This window comes from Nerophis lumbriciformis, linkage group LG11 (assembly GCF_033978685.3).
Source record: "Nerophis lumbriciformis linkage group LG11, RoL_Nlum_v2.1, whole genome shotgun sequence".
Lineage (NCBI taxonomy): Eukaryota > Metazoa > Chordata > Actinopteri > Syngnathiformes > Syngnathidae > Nerophis > Nerophis lumbriciformis.
The window spans coordinates 43972273-43989953 of NC_084558.2; the positions used below are offsets into that span (position 1 = coordinate 43972273).

General features: G+C 43.1%; 1 protein-coding gene across 3 annotated transcripts in view; it reads left to right on the forward strand.

The window, feature by feature from the left end:
- olfm1b (olfactomedin 1b) overlaps nt 1-17681 on the forward strand; it is a 108075-nt gene that overhangs the window by 34807 nt on the left and 55587 nt on the right. The window lies entirely within an intron of this gene.

Here is a 17681-nt window from a genome sequence, read left to right on the forward strand (position 1 = left end):
TGAGAATTTTAGTGGTATTTTTTCAAACTGATTTTGCTACAAAAAAATTTAATAAATAAATACTAAACTAGAAAATGTTAATGGGCCTGCTATCTGTGCCCTGGACCTCTGGCCGGGGGTCGCCGGAAGCCGTCGTAGTTATTAAATGGTGACGAGTGTCTGAATCCATGAGTTTGAAGCCACAGAGCTAGTCTAAAACAGTAGCATGTTTACATAAAGATGCTAACACTTAGCATGTGTGCTAACGATAGCATGCTAAGAATCGGCATGTTTCATATACCAAGTAACACGACTCAAAGGTGTATGGCTGCAGAAATAGAAAAAAAAAGTAAAAAGTTAGCAAGCCTAAGTTAGCTTGCTAGCAGGCTATGGTTTGCATGCTAACAGTTAACAAGGGTCACATACCAAGTTATATGACTCGGGGCTAAACGGTTGCAAAAGTAGCTGAAAAAGTTAAAGTTAGCATGCTAATGTTAGCATGTTAACAGTTTGTTTGTGTCGCATACCAAGTTATATGACTCTAAGGTGTATGGCTGGGGAATTACAGTAAAAAAAAAAGTTAGCACTTAAATTTTAGCATGCTAACATTTATTTTTAACACTTTTATGAGAATTTTAGTGGTATTTTTTCAAATTGATTTTGCTACAAAAAAATTTAATAAATAAATACTAAACTAGAAAATGTTAATGGGCCTGCTATCTGTGCCCTGGACCTCTGGCCGGGGGTCGCCGGAAGCCGTCGTAGTTATTAGGTACTGCCGAGTGTCTGATTCCATTAGTTTGAAGCCACAGAGCTAGCCTAAAACAGTAGCATGTTTACATAAAGATGCTAACACTTAGCATGTGTGCTAACGATAGCATGCTAAGAATCGGCATGTTTCATATACCAAGTAACACGACTCAAAGGTGTATGGCTGCAGAAATAGAAAAAAAAAGTGTAAAAAGTTAGCAAGCCTAAGTTAGCTTGCTAGCATGCTATGGTTTGCATGCTAACAGTTAACAAGGGTCACATACCAAGTTATATGACTCGGGGCTAAACGGTTGCAAAAGTAGCTGAAAAAGTTAAAGTTAGCATGCTAATGTTAGCATGTTAACAGTTTGTTTGTGTCGCATACCAAGTTATATGACTCTAAGGTGTATGGCTGGGGAATTACAGTAAAAAAAAAAGTTAGCACTTAAATTTTAGCATGCTAACATTTATTTTTAACACTTTTATGAGAATTTTAGTGGTATTTTTTCCAAACTGATTTTGCTCCAAAAAAATGAAATAAATAAATACTAAACTAGAAAATGTTAATGGGCCTGCTATCTGTGCCCTGGACCTCTGGCCGGGGGTCGCCGGAAGCCGTCGTAGTTATTAGGTACTGCCGAGTGTCTGAATCCATGAGTTTGAAGCCACAGAGCTAGCCCAAAACAGTAGCATGTTTACATAAAGATGTTAACACTTAGCATGTGTGCTAACGATAGCATGCTAACAGTCAGCATGTTTCATCTACCAAGTTACACGACTCAAAGGTGTATGGCTGTGGAAATGGAAAATAGATGAAAAAGTTAGCAAGCCTAAGTTAGCTATGGTTTTAGTAATATGGTTTTAGTAATATGGTTTTAGTAATATTTTTTCCAAACTGATTTTGCTCCAAAAAAATGAAATAAATAAATACTAAACTAGAAAATGTTAATGGGCCTGCTATCTGTGCCCTGGACCTCTGGCCGGGGGTCGCCGGAAGCCGTCGTAGTTATTAGGTACTGCCGAGTGTCTGAATCCATGACTTTGAAGCCACAGAGCTAGCCTAAAACAGCAGCATGTTTACATAAAGATGTTAACACTTAGCACGTGTGCTAACGATAGCATGCTAACAGTCGGCATGTTTCATATACCAAGTAACACGACTCAAAGGTGTATGGCTGTGGAAATGGAAAATAGATGAAAAAGTTAGCAAGCCTAAGTTAGCTATGGTTTGCATGCTAACAGTTAACGAGGGTCACATACCAAGTTATATGACTCGGGGCTAAACGGTTGCAAAAGTAGCTGAAAAAGTTAAAGTTAGCATGTTAATGTTAGCAAGCTAAGGTTAGCATGCTAACAGTTTGTTTGTGTCGCATACCAAGTTATATGACTATGGTGTATGGCTGGGGAATTACAGTAAAAAGAGTAAAATTTGCATTAAAAAAAAAAAGTTAGCACTTAAATGTTAGCATGCTAACATTTATTTTTAACACTTTTATGAGAATTTTAGTGGTATTTTTTCCAAACTGATTTTGCTCCAAAAAAATGAAATAAATAAATACTAAACTAGAAAATGTTAATGGCTCCTCTCTGAGCTGCCACCTTAACGTGGTAGAGGAGTTTGCGTGTCCCAATGATCCTAGGAGCTATGTTGTCCGGGGGCTTCTATGCCCCCTGGTAGGGTCTCCCAAGGCAAACTGGTCCTAGGTGAGGGATCAGACAAAGAGCAGCTCGAAGACCTCTATGAAGAACACGAACAAGGAACCCAGATTTCCCTCGCCCGGACGCGGGTCACCGGGGCCCTCCTCTGGAGCCAGGCCCGGAGGTGTGGCACGATGGCGAGCGCCTGGTGGCCGGGCCTGTCCCCATGGGGCCCGGCCGGGCACAGCCCGAAGAGGCAACGTGGGTCCCCCCTCCAATGGGCTCACCACCCATAGCAGGGGTCATAGAGGTCGGGTGCGATGTGAGCTGGGCGGAAGCCGAAGGCAGGGCACTTGGCGGTCCGATCCTCGGCTACAGAAGCTAGCTCTTGGGACGTGGAACGTCACCTCGCTGGGGGGGAAGGAGCCTGAGCTAGTGCGTGAGGTGGAGAAGTTCCGGCTAGATATAGTCGGACTCACTTCGACGCACAGCAAGGGCTCTGGAACCAGTTCTCTTGACAGGGGCTGGACTCTCTTCCACTCTGGCGTTGCCAGCAATGAGAGGCGACGGGCTGGGGTGGCAATTCTTGTTTCCCCTCGGCTCAAAGCCTGCACGTTGGAGTTCAACCCGGTGGACGAGAGGGTAGCCTCCCTCCGCCTTCGGGTGGGGGGACGGGTCCTGACTGTTGTTTGCGCTTACGCGCCCAACGGCAGTTCAGATTACCCACCCTTTTTGGATTCACTCGAGGGAGTACTGGAGAGTGCTCCCCCGGGTGATTCCCTCGTTCTACTGGGGGACTTCAACGCTCATGTTGGCAACGACAGTGAAACCTGGAGAGGCGTGATTGGGAAGAATGGCCGCCCGGATCTGAACCCGAGTGGTGTTTTGTTATTGGACTTTTGTGCTCGTCACGGATTGTCAATAACAAACACCATGTTCAAACATAAGGGTGTCCATATGTGCACTTGGCACCAGGACACCCTAGGCCGCAGTTCCATGATCGACTTTGTAGTTGTGTCATCGGATTTGCGGCCTCATGTTTTGGACACTCGGGTGAAGAGAGGGGCGGAGCTTTCTACCGATCACCACCTGGTGGTGAGTTGGCTGCGATGGTGGGGGAGGATGCCGGACAGACCTGGCAGGCCCAAACGCATTGTGAGGGTTTGCTGGGAACGTCTAGCAGAGTCTCCTGTCAGAGAGAGTTTCAATTCCCACCTCCGGAAGAACTTTGAACATGTCACGAGGGAGGCGCTGGACATTGAGTCCGAGTGGACGATGTTCCGTACCTCTGTTGTCGGGGCGGCCGATTGGAGCTGTGGCCGCAGGGTAGTTGGTGCCTGTCGTGGCGGTAATCCTAGAACCCGTTGGTGGACACCGGCGGTGAGGGATGCCGTCAAGCTGAAGAAGGAGTCCTATCGGGTTCTTTTGGCTCATGGGACTCCTGACGCAGCAGACAGGTACCGACAGGCCAAGCGGTGTGCGGCTTCAGCGGTCGCGGAGGCAAAAACTCGGACATGGGAGGAGTTCGGTGAGGCCATGGAAAAAGACTTCCGGACGGCTTCGAAGCAATTCTGGACCACCATCCGCCGCCTCAGGAAGGGGAAGCAGTGCAGTGTCAACACCGTGTATGGTGGGGATGGTGCTCTGTTGACCTCGACTGCGGATGTTGTGGATCGGTGGAGAGAATACTTCGAAGACCTCCTCAATCCTACCAGCACGTCTTCCTATGAGGAAGCAGGGCCTGGGGAATCTGTGGTGGGCTCTCCTATTTCTGGGGCTGAGGTTGCCGAGGTAGTTAAAAAGCTCCTCGGTGGCAAGGCCCCGGGGGTGGATGAGATCCGCCCGGAGTTCCTTAAGGCTCTGGATGTTGTGGGGCTGTCTTGGTTGACAAGACTCTGCAACATCGCGTGGACATCGGGGGCGGTACCTCTGGATTGGCAGACCGGGGTGGTGGTTCCTCTCTTTAAGAAGGGGAACCGGAGGGTGTGTTCCAACTATCGTGGGATCACACTCCTCAGCCTTCCCGGTAAGGTCTATTCAGGTGTACTGGAGAGGAGGCTACGCCGGATAGTCGAACCTCGGATTCAGGAGGAACAGTGTGGTTTTCGTCCTGGTCGTGGAACTGTGGACCAGCTCTATACTCTCGGCAGGGTCCTTGAGGGTGCATGGGAGTTTGCCCAACCAGTCTACATGTGCTTTGTGGACTTGGAGAAGGCATTCGACCGTGTACCCCGGGAAGTCCTGTGGGGAGTGCTCAGAGAGTATGGGGTAACGGACTGTCTTATTGTGGCGGTTCGCTCCCTGTATAATCGGTGTCAGAGCTTGGTCCGCATTGCCGGCAGTAAGTCGGACACATTTCCAGTGAGGGTTGGACTCCGCCAGGGCTGCCCTTTGTCACCGATTCTGTTCATAACCTTTATGGACAGAATTTCTAGGCGCAGTCAGGGCGTTGAGGGTATCTGGTTTGGTGGCTGCAGGATTAGGTCTCTGCTTTTTGCAGATGATGTGGTCCTGATGGCTTCATCTGGCCAAGATCTTCAGCTCTCACTGGATCGGTTCGCAGCCGAGTGTGAAGCGACTGGGATGAGAATCAGCACCTCCAAATCCGAGTCCATGGTTCTCGCCCGGAAAAGGGTGGAGTGCCATCTCCGGGTTGGGGAGGAGATCTTGCCCCAAGTGGAGGAGTTCAAGTACCTCGGAGTCTTGTTCACGAGTGAGGGAAGAGTGGATCGTGAGATCGACAGGCGGATCGGTGCGGCATCTTCAGTAATGCGGACGCTGTATCGATCCGTTGTGGTGAAGAAGGAGCTGAGCCAGAAGGCAAAGCTCTCGATTTACCGGTCGATCTACGTTCCCATCCTCACCTATGGTCATGAGCTTTGGGTCATGACCGAAAGGACAAGATCACGGGTACAAGCGGCCGAAATGAGTTTCCTCCGCCGGGTGGCGGGGCTCTCCCTTAGAGATAGGGTGAGAAGCTCTGCCATCCGGGGGGAGCTCAAAGTAAAGCCGCTGCTCCTCCATATCGAGAGGAGCCAGATGAGGTGGTTCGGGCATCTGGTCAGGATGCCACCCGAACGCCTCCCTCGGGAGGTGTTTCGGGCACGTCCGACCGGTAGGAGGCCACGGGGAAGACCCAGGACACGTTGGGAAGACTATGTCTCCCGGCTGGCCTGGGAACGCCTCGGGATCCACCGGGAGGAGCTGGACGAAGTGGCTGGGGAGAGGGAAGTCTGGGCTTCCCTGCTTAGGCTGCTGCCCCCGCGACCCGACCTCGGATAAGCGGAAGAAGATGGATGGATGGATGGATGGATGGTGTATGGCTGGGGAATTACAGTAAAAAGAGTAAAATTTGCATTAAAAAAAAAAAGTTAGCACTTAAATGTTAGCATGCTAACATTTATTTTTAACACTTTTATGAGAATTTTAGTGGTATTTTTTCCAAACTGATTTTGCTCCAAAAAAATGAAATAAATAAATACTAAACTAGAAAATGTTAATGGGCCTGCTATCTGTGCCCTGGACCTCTGGCCGGGGGTCGCCGGAAGCCGTCGTAGTTATTAGGTGGTGCCGAGTGTCTGAATCCATGAGTTTGAAGCCACAGAGCTAGCCTAAAACAGCAGCATGTTTACATAAAGATGTTAACACTTAGCATGTGTGCTAACGATAGCATGCTAACAGTCAGCATGTTTCATCTACCAAGTTACACGACTCAAAGGTGTATGGCTGTGGAAATGGAAAATAGATGAAAAAGTTAGCAAGCCTAAGTTAGCTATGGTTTGCATGCTAACAGTTAACGAGGGTCACATACCAAGTTATATGACTCGGGGCTAAACGGTTGCAAAAGTAGCTGAAAAAGTTAAAGTTAGCATGCTAATGTTAGCATGTTAACAGTTTGTTTGTGTCGCATACCAAGTTATATGACTATGGTGTATGGCTGGGGAATTACAGTAAAAAAAAGTTAGCACTTAAATTTTAGCATGCTAACATTTATTTTTAACACTTTTATGAGAATTTTAGTGGTATTTTTTCAAACTGATTTTGCTACAAAAAAATTTAATAAATAAATACTAAACTAGAAAATGTTAATGGGCCTGCTATCTGTGCCCTGGACCTCTGGCCGGGGGTCGCCGGAAGCCGTCGTAGTTATTAGGTACTGCCGAGTGTCTGATTCCATGAGTTTGAAGCCACAGAGCTAGCCTAAAACAGTAGCATGTTTACATAAAGATGCTAACACTTAGCATGTGTGCTAACGATAGCATGCTAAGAATCGGCATGTTTCATATACCAAGTAACACGACTCAAAGGTGTATGGCTGCAGAAATAGAAAAAAAAAGTGTAAAAAGTTAGCAAGCCTAAGTTAGCTTGCTAGCAGGCTATGGTTTGCATGCTAACAGTTAACAAGGGTCACATACCAAGTTATATGACTCGGGGCTAAACGGTTGCAAAAGTAGCTGAAAAAGTTAAAGTTAGCATGCTAATGTTAGCATGTTAACAGTTTGTTTGTGTCGCATACCAAGTTATATGACTATGGTGTATGACTGGGGAATTACAGTAAAAAGAGTAAAATTTGCATTAAAAAAAAAAAGTTAGCACTTAAATGTTAGCATGCTAACATTTATTTTTAACACTTTTATGAGAATTTTAGTGGTATTTTTTCCAAACTGATTTTGCTCCAAAAAAATGAAATAAATAAATACTAAACTAGAAAATGTTAATGGGCCTGCTATCTGTGCCCTGGACCTCTGGCCGGGGGTCGCCGGAAGCCGTCGTAGTTATTAGGTGGTGCCGAGTGTCTGAATCCATGAGTTTGAAGCCACAGAGCTAGCCTAAAACAGCAGCATGTTTACATAAAGATGTTAACACTTAGCATGTGTGCTAACGATAGCATGCTAACAGTCAGCATGTTTCATCTACCAAGTTACACGACTCAAAGGTGTATGGCTGTGGAAATGGAAAATAGATGAAAAAGTTAGCAAGCCTAAGTTAGCTATGGTTTGCATGCTAACAGTTAACGAGGGTCACATACCAAGTTATATGACTCGGGGCTAAACGGTTGCAAAAGTAGCTGAAAAAGTTAAAGTTAGCATGCTAATGTTAGCATGTTAACAGTTTGTTTGTGTCGCATACCAAGTTATATGACTATGGTGTATGGCTGGGGAATTACAGTAAAAAAAAGTTAGCACTTAAATTTTAGCATGCTAACATTTATTTTTAACACTTTTATGAGAATTTTAGTGGTATTTTTTCAAACTGATTTTGCTACAAAAAAATTTAATAAATAAATACTAAACTAGAAAATGTTAATGGGCCTGCTATCTGTGCCCTGGACCTCTGGCCGGGGGTCGCCGGAAGCCGTCGTAGTTATTAGGTACTGCCGAGTGTCTGATTCCATGAGTTTGAAGCCACAGAGCTAGCCTAAAACAGTAGCATGTTTACATAAAGATGCTAACACTTAGCATGTGTGCTAACGATAGCATGCTAAGAATCGGCATGTTTCATATACCAAGTAACACGACTCAAAGGTGTATGGCTGCAGAAATAGAAAAAAAAAGTGTAAAAAGTTAGCAAGCCTAAGTTAGCTTGCTAGCAGGCTATGGTTTGCATGCTAACAGTTAACAAGGGTCACATACCAAGTTATATGACTCGGGGCTAAACGGTTGCAAAAGTAGCTGAAAAAGTTAAAGTTAGCATGCTAATGTTAGCATGTTAACAGTTTGTTTGTGTCGCATACCAAGTTATATGACTATGGTGTATGACTGGGGAATTACAGTAAAAAGAGTAAAATTTGCATTAAAAAAAAAAAGTTAGCACTTAAATGTTAGCATGCTAACATTTATTTTTAACACTTTTATGAGAATTTTAGTGGTATTTTTTCCAAACTGATTTTGCTCCAAAAAAATGAAATAAATAAATACTAAACTAGAAAATTGTAATGGGCCTGCTATCTGTGCCCTGTACCTCTGGCCGGGGGTCGCCGGAAGCCGTCGTAGTTATTAGGTGGTGCCGAGTGTCTGAATCCATGAGTTTGAAGCCACAGAGCTAGCCTAAAACAGTAGCATGTTTACATAAAGATGTTAACACTTAGCATGTGTGCTAACGATAGCATGCTAACAGTCAGCATGTTTCATATACCAAGTTACACGACTCAAAGGTGTATGGCTGCAGAAATGGAAAAAAAAGTGTAAAAAGTTAGCAAGCCTAAGTTAGCTTGCTAGCAGGCTATGGTTTGCATGCTAACAGTTAAAAAGGGTCACACACCAAGTTATATGACTCGGGGCTAAACGGTTGCAAAAGTAGCTGAAAAAGTTAAAGTTAGCATGCTAATGTTAGCATGTTAACAGTTTGTGTCGCATACCAAGTTATATGACTCTAAGGTGTATGGCTGGGGAATTACAGTAAAAAAAAGTTAGCACTTAAATTTTAGCATGCTAACATTTATTTTTAACACTTTTATGAGAATTTTAGTGGTATTTTTTCAAACTGATTTTGCTACAAAAAAATTTAATAAATAAATGCTAAACTAGAAAATGTTAATGGGCCTGCTATCTGTGCCCTGGACCTCTGGCCGGGGGTCGCCGGAAGCCGTCGTAGTTATTAGGTACTGCCGAGTGTCTGATTCCATGAGTTTGAAGCCACAGAGCTAGCCTAAAACAGTAGCATGTTTACATAAAGATGCTAACACTTAGCATGTGTGCTAACGATAGCATGCTAAGAATCGGCATGTTTCATATACCAAGTAACACGACTCAAAGGTGTATGGCTGCAGAAATAGAAAAAAAAAGTGTAAAAAGTTAGCAAGCCTAAGTTAGCTTGCTAGCAGGCTATGGTTTGCATGCTAACAGTTAACAAGGGTCACATACCAAGTTATATGACTCGGGGCTAAACGGTTGCAAAAGTAGCTGAAAAAGTTAAAGTTAGCATGCTAATGTTAGCATGTTAACAGTTTGTTTGTGTCGCATACCAAGTTATATGACTATGGTGTATGGCTGGGGAATTACAGTAAAAAGAGTAAAATTTGCATTAAAAAAAAAAAGTTAGCACTTAAATGTTAGCATGCTAACATTTATTTTTAACACTTTTATGAGAATTTTAGTGGTATTTTTTCCAAACTGATTTTGCTCCAAAAAAATGAAATAAATAAATACTAAACTAGAAAATGTTAATGGGCCTGCTATCTGTGCCCTGGACCTCTGGCCGGGGGTCGCCGGAAGCCGTCGTAGTTATTAGGTACTGCCGAGTGTCTGATTCCATGAGTTTGAAGCCACAGAGCTAGCCTAAAACAGTAGCATGTTTACATAAAGATGCTAACACTTAGCATGTGTGCTAACGATAGCATGCTAAGAATCGGCATGTTTCATATACCAAGTTACACGACTCAAAGGTATATGGCTGCAGAAATAGAAAAAAAAAGTGTAAAAAGTTAGCAAGCCTAAGTTAGCTTGCTAGCAGGCTATGGTTTGCATGCTAACAGTTAACAAGGGTCACATACCAAGTTATATGACTCGGGGCTAAACGGTTGCAAAAGTAGCTGAAAAAGTTAAAGTTAGCATGCTAATTATTAGCATGTTAACAGTTTGTTTGTGTCGCATACCAAGTTATATGACTCTAAGGTGTATGGCTGGGGAATTACAGTAAAAAGAGTAAAATTTGCATTAAAAAAAAAAAGTTAGCACTTAAATGTTAGCATGCTAACATTTATTTTTAACACTTTTATGAGAATTTTAGTAATATTTTTTCCAAACTGATTTTGCTCCAAAAAAATGAAATAAATAAATACTAAACTAGAAAATGTTAATGGGCCTGCTATCTGTGCCCTGGACCTCTGGCCGGGGGTCGCCGGAAGCCGTCGTAGTTATTAGGTACTGCCGAGTGTCTGAATCCATGAGTTTGAAGCCACAGAGCTAGCCTAAAACAGCAGCATGTTTACATAAAGATGTTAACACTTAGCACGTGTGCTAACGATAGCATGCTAGCAGTCGGCATGTTTCATATACCAAGTAACACGACTCAAAGCTGTATGGCTGTGGAAATGGAAAATAGATGAAAAAGTTAGCAAGCCTAAGTTAGCTATGGTTTGCATGCTAACAGTTAACGAGGGTCACATACCAAGTTATATGACTCGGGGCTAAACGGTTGCAAAAGTAGCTGAAAAAGTTAAAGTTAGCATGTTAATGTTAGCAAGCTAAGGTTAGCATGCTAACAGTTTGTTTGTGTCGCATACCAAGTTATATGACTATGGTGTATGGCTGGGGAATTACAGTAAAAAGAGTAAAATTTGCATTAAAAAAAAATTTGCACTTAAATGTTAGCATGCTAACATTTATTTTTAACACTTTTATGAGAATTTTAGTGGTATTTTTTCCAAACCGATTTTGCTCCAAAAAAATGAAATAAATAAATACTAAACTAGAAAATGTTAATGGGCCTGCTATCTGTGCCCTGGACCTCTGGCCGGGGGTCGCCGGAAGCCGTCGTAGTTATTAGGTGGTGCCGAGTGTCTGAATCCATGAGTTTGAAGCCACAGAGCTAGCCCAAAACAGTAGCATGTTTACATAAAGATGTTAACACTTAGCATGTGTGCTAACGATAGCATGCTAACAGTCAGCATGTTTCATCTACCAAGTTACACGACTCAAAGGTGTATGGCTGTGGAAATGGAAAATTGATGAAAAAGTTAGCAAGCCTAAGTTAGCTATGGTTTGCATGCTAACAGTTAACGAGGGTCACATACCAAGTTATATGACTCGGGGCTAAACGGTTGCAAAAGTAGCTGAAAAAGTTAAAGTTAGCATGCTAATGTTAGCATGTTAACAGTTTGTTTGTGTCGCATACCAAGCTATATGACTCTAAGGTGTATGGCTGGGGAATTACAGTAAAAAGAGTACAATTTGCATTAAAAAAAAAATTAGCACTTAAATGTTAGCATGCTAACATTTATTTTTAACACTTATGAGAATTTTAGTGGTATTTTTTTCAAACTGATTTTGCTCCAAAAAAATGAAATAAATAAATACTAAACTAGAAAATTGTAATGGGCCTGCTATCTGTGCCCTGTACCTCTGGCCGGGGGTCGCCGGAAGCCGTCGTAGTTATTAGGTGGTGCCGAGTGTCTGAATCCATGAGTTTGAAGCCACAGAGCTAGCCTAAAACAGTAGCATGTTTACATAAAGATGTTAACACTTAGCATGTGTGCTAACGATAGCATGCTAACAGTCAGCATGTTTCATATACCAAGTTACACGACTCAAAGGTGTATGGCTACAGAAATGGAAAAAAAAGTGTAAAAAGTTAGCAAGCCTAAGTTAGCTTGCTAGCAGGCTATGGTTTGCATGCTAACAGTTAAAAAGGGTCACACACCAAGTTATATGACTCGGGGCTAAACGGTTGCAAAAGTAGCTGAAAAAGTTAAAGTTAGCATGCTAATGTTAGCATGTTAACAGTTTGTGTCGCATACCAAGTTATATGACTCTAAGGTGTATGGCTGGGGAATTACAGTAAAAAAAAGTTAGCACTTAAATTTTAGCATGCTAACATTTATTTTTAACACTTTTATGAGAATTTTAGTGGTATTTTTTCAAACTGATTTTGCTACAAAAAAATTTAATAAATAAATACTAAACTAGAAAATGTTAATGGGCCTGCTATCTGTGCCCTGGACCTCTGGCCGGGGGTCGCCGGAAGCCGTCGTAGTTATTAGGTACTGCCGAGTGTCTGATTCCATGAGTTTGAAGCCACAGAGCTAGCCTAAAACAGTAGCATGTTTACATAAAGATGCTAACACTTAGCATGTGTGCTAACGATAGCATGCTAAGAATCGGCATGTTTCATATACCAAGTAACACGACTCAAAGGTGTATGGCTGCAGAAATAGAAAAAAAAAGTGTAAAAAGTTAGCAAGCCTAAGTTAGCTTGCTAGCAGGCTATGGTTTGCATGCTAACAGTTAACAAGGGTCACATACCAAGTTATATGACTCGGGGCTAAACGGTTGCAAAAGTAGCTGAAAAAGTTAAAGTTAGCATGCTAATGTTAGCATGTTAACAGTTTGTTTGTGTCGCATACCAAGTTATATGACTATGGTGTATGGCTGGGGAATTACAGTAAAAAGAGTAAAATTTGCATTAAAAAAAAAAAGTTAGCACTTAAATGTTAGCATGCTAACATTTATTTTTAACACTTTTATGAGAATTTTAGTGGTATTTTTTCCAAACTGATTTTGCTCCAAAAAAATGAAATAAATAAATACTAAACTAGAAAATGTTAATGGGCCTGCTATCTGTGCCCTGGACCTCTGGCCGGGGGTCGCCGGAAGCCGTCGTAGTTATTAGGTACTGCCGAGTGTCTGATTCCATGAGTTTGAAGCCACAGAGCTAGCCTAAAACAGTAGCATGTTTACATAAAGATGTTAACACTTAGCACGTGTGCTAACAATAGCATGCTAACAGTCTGCATGTTTCATATACCAAGTAACACGACTCAAAGGTGTATGGCTGTGGAAATGGAAAATAGATGAAAAAGTTAGCAAGCCTAAGTTAGCTATGGTTTGCATGCTAACAGTTAACGAGGGTCACATACCAAGTTATATGACTCGGGGCTAAACGGTTGCAAAAGTAGCTGAAAAAGTTAAAGTTAGCATGCTAATGTTAGCAAGCTAAGGTTAGCATGCTAACAGTTTGTTTGTGTCGCATACCAAGTTATATGACTCTAAAGTGTATGGCTGGGGAATTACAGTCAAAAGAGTCAAATTTGCACACACAAAAAAGTTAGCACTTAAATGTTAGCATGCTAACATTAACACGCTAAACGTGTCACATACATGACGGTAGTGTAAACGGTTGCAAAATTTGCTCAAAAAGCTAACACGTTAATGTTAGCATGCTAACGTAATTATGCATTCAGTTAGCATGTTTTAAATAACAATATATACCGTATTTTTCGGACTATAAGTCTCAGTTTTTTCATAGGTCGGGGGTGCGACTTATACTCAGGAGCGACTTATGTGTGAAATGATTAACACGTTACCGTAAAATATCAAATAATATTGTTTAGCTCACTCACGTAAGAGACTAGACGTATAAGATTTCATGGGATTTAGTGATTAGGAGTGAGAGATTGTTTGGTAAACGTATAGCATGTTCTATATGTTATAGTTATTTGAATGACTCTTACCATAATATGTTACGTTAACATACCAGGCACGTTCTCAGTTGGTTATTTATGCCTCATATAACGTACACTTATTAATTCACTATTCTTTATTTATTTTAAATTGCCTTTCAAATGTCTGTTCTTGGTGTTGGCTTTTATGAAATACATTTCCCCCAAAAATGCGACTTATACATGTTTTTTTTCCTTCTTTATTATGCATTTTCGGCCGGTGCGACTTATACTCCGGTGCGACTTATACTCCGAAAAATACGGTATGACTGTAAGGTATATGGCTATGTAATTAGACAAAAAAAAGCATAAAATAGGCAAAAAAAAAAGTTAGTACTTTATTGATAGCGTGCTAGCATGCTAAAGTTAGCACACTAACAGTTAACAGCTGTCACATACCAAGTTATATGACTCCCGGGTTAACGGTAGCAAAATTAGCTCATAAAGCTGGAACTGTAATGTTAGCATGCTTTTTAATTGATTGAAACTTTTATTAGTAGATTGCACAGTACAGTACCACTAAATGGTAACACCCGAATAAGTATTTCTACTTGTTTAAGTCGGGTTTCCACGTTAATCAATTCATGATAAAGCATGCTAGCATGCTAATGTAAACATACATACAGTTAGCATGTTTTAAATACCAAGTCATATGACTATAAGGTGTATGGCTGGGGAGTTAGACAAAAAAAGCGGAACATTTGCAAAAAACAGTTAGCACTGTGATGTTAGCGTCCTAGCACGCTAACAGTTAACATGTGTCACATTCAGTTATATGACTAAGTTGTATGGCTGCGGAATGACACAAAAAAGTGTAATATTAGCGGGAAATGTAGCCATGCTACTGTTAGCATACTAGCACGCTATCGTTAAGAAGCAAACACATGACTGGGTAAGAAGAAATGCCAAAATGCAGTATTTGTTGGTGTGGACATAAAAAGCTAGCATAAAACGTTAGCATGCTAACTGTGATTTTTGTACTGGGGGGGCTCTGTTGAATGTCTACTGTATGTTGTGTGCCCATTGAACTGTTAACCCTGTAACAGACTAAAATACCTGAGGGGAGGGGCTGTCACGTGACTTCATGTGATTAGATGAATCTGCCACTATTACACAATGACAGCAGTTTATGTAGGATTTGTAGAAAAACCTCATGCCGAACAATGTCTGATTGTGGGCAAACGCTTGGAGATATCGACTTTCCATAAAAACCGTGAGCGCCTCAAGGCTTCGAGAAACGTTCCGGCGTTCTCTGATTTCTGATAAGTGGAGAAATGGCCGAGTTACAGCGAGTAGGAAAAGAAGAATATTTGTGTTTTTTTTGTTTTTTGGCGCCGACATTTAAAGGGGAACATTATCACAATTTCAGAAGGGTTAAAACCATTAAAAATCAGTTCCCAGTGGCTTATTATATTTTTCGAAGTTTTTTTCAAAATTTTACCCATCACGCAATATCCCTAAAAAAAAGCTTCAAAATGCCTGATTTTAACCATCGTTATATACACCCGTCCATTTTCCTGTGACGTCACATAGTGATGCCAACACAAACAAACATGGCGGATAGAACAGCAAGCTATAGCGACATTAGCTCGGATTCAGACTCGGATTTCAGCGGCTTAAGCCATTCAACAGATTACGCATGTATTGAAACGGATGGTTGTAGTGTGGAGGCAGGTAGCGAAAAGGAAATTGAAGAAGAAACTGAAGCTATTGAGCCATATCGGTTTGAACCGTATGCAAGCGAAACCGACGAAAATGACACGACAGCCAGCGACACGGGAGAAAGCGAGGACGAATTCGGCGATCGCCTTCTAACCAACGATTGGTATGTGTTTGTTTGGCATTAAAGGAAACTAACAACTATGAACTAGGTTTACAGCATATGAAATACATTTGGCAACATGCACTTTGAGAGTGCAGACAGCCCAATTTTCATCAATTAATATATTCTGTAGACATACCCTCATCCGCTCTTGTGGAAGACCCTTGCTTCCGGGTGAGTTCTCAGGACCATTCCAGGGAAGACATTGTCGTGAGACGGTTTAGACTTCTTTATTTTTTCGGGAACAGAGTCTTTGGCGTGATTTTCAGCAGCTGCCTTTTCTTACGTGAGCACACGAATGGTTTCCTTCCGTCCGCCGTCTGCTTTTCAGCAGCACGTCGCCGTCGTTCGCCGTCTACTTTTCAGCAGCACGTCGCTGTCGTTCGCGTGGTAACAGAGGATGGTTTCCTCCCGTCCGCCGTCTGCTTTTCAGCAGCACGTCGCCGTCGTTCGCCGTCTACTTTTCAGCAGCACGTCGCCGTCGTTTGCGTGGTAGCAGAGGATGGTTTCCTCCCGTCCGCCGTCTGCTTTTCAGCAGCACGTCGCCTTTGGCGTGCTTTTCAGCAGCTGCCTTTTCTCCGTCTCGCTCTCGCGGTGTACTGTGCTCCGCGTCTTGCCTCTTGCGCTCCACCTCTCCTCCCGTCTCTCTCGGCTGTCACCCTTTTATACATAGACAGATTATCTGATTGTGCCCAGCTGCCCGACCCACGCACCTGTAGTCCATTTGGACGCGGGTCCGCAGGCCACGCCCCCTCGCCGCCATCTTGGAGCGGGCCCCGGTGTCGGACCGCCGGCCCCGCCTCTCCACAGCTCTCTTTTCCTGAAAGCTGATCTGTCCAGTTTTGGAGTTGATGTCAGCAGGCCAGGGAAGCTAGGGTCGATATTCTTCTCTTGATCATCTTCGGTGGCATAAGGGACGGTGTGAGCCAAGACATCCAGGGGGTTTAGCTCGCTCGTCTGCGGGAACAAACTGCCGCCATTTCTTGCCGTGCTACCGAGGTCCTTTGTCCCTGAATTGCTCACACACTCCGGCAGATTCAATGGGAGTCTGGCGGCAGATTTCTTTGACTTTATCGTTGGAAATGCATCTGCTTTGAGTGTCGCAGGATATCCACACATTCTTGCCATCTCTGTCGTAGCATAGCTTTCGTCGGTAAAGTGTGCGGAACAAACGTCCAATTTCTTGCCACTTTCGCATTTTTGGGCCACTGGTGCAACTTGAATCCGTGTCCCTGTTCGTGTTGTTACACCCTCCGACAACACACCGACGAGGCATGATGTCTCCAAGGTACGGAAAACAGTCGAAAAAACGGAAAATAACAGAGCTGATTTGACTCGGTGTTTGAGAAAATGGCGGATTGCTTCCCGATGTGACGTCACATTGTGACGTCATCGCTCCGAGAGCGAATATTAGAAAGGCGTTTAATTCGCCGAAATTCACCCATTTAGAGTTCGGAAATCGGTTAAAAAATATATGGTCTTTTTTCTGCAACATCAAGGTATATATTGACGCTTACATAGGTCTGGTGATAATGTTCCCCTTTAACAATGGCGTCAATGAGAGACTTAGTTGACTTTCCTGACTTTGAGGGCCACCAGCAGCCAAATGGGACACGTGAGCTCCATAAAAGTGACATTTTCTGAGAGAGGACATGTGTGTCGACGTTTTCACCGAAACACATGACAGTGGCATAAAAGATGTGGCCGTGAGGACAGGTTGTTCACCAAAGAAAAACAAATATTCAGGAGCTTCTATGCCATGGGTGTCAAACTCTGGCCTGTGTAATTTCACTTGGCCCTTGAGGTGATATCAAATTAACACTAGAGCTGGCCCGCCGATTATATACAGCGGCGGTAACACCGCATTCACCGCTAATTCTCATACTTGCCAACCCTCCCGAGAGATTCCCAAATTTCAGTGCCCCTCCCGAAAATCGTCACGTCCGCTTTTCACCCAGTCCAACGAGTGCTGGCCCAGTCACATAAAATGTGCGGCTTCTGCACGCTTTGAGCTGAGGCAACCTTCATTATCGAACGAAGGTGTTCATCAGTCATTAAATCTCGTAGTCCACCCGGACCACAGTCTTGGGGGCGTGCCTTAAAGGCACTGCCTTTTACGTCCGCTTTTCATCCATTCTAACAACGTGCCGGCCCAGTCACAAGATATGTGCGGCCTCTGCACGTACACACAAGTGAATGCAAAGCATACTTGATCAACAGCGAGGGTGGCCGTATAAACAACTTTAACACTGTCAGAAATACACGCCACACTGTGAACCCACACCAAACAAGAATGACAAACACATTTCGGGAGAACATCCGCACATAACTCAA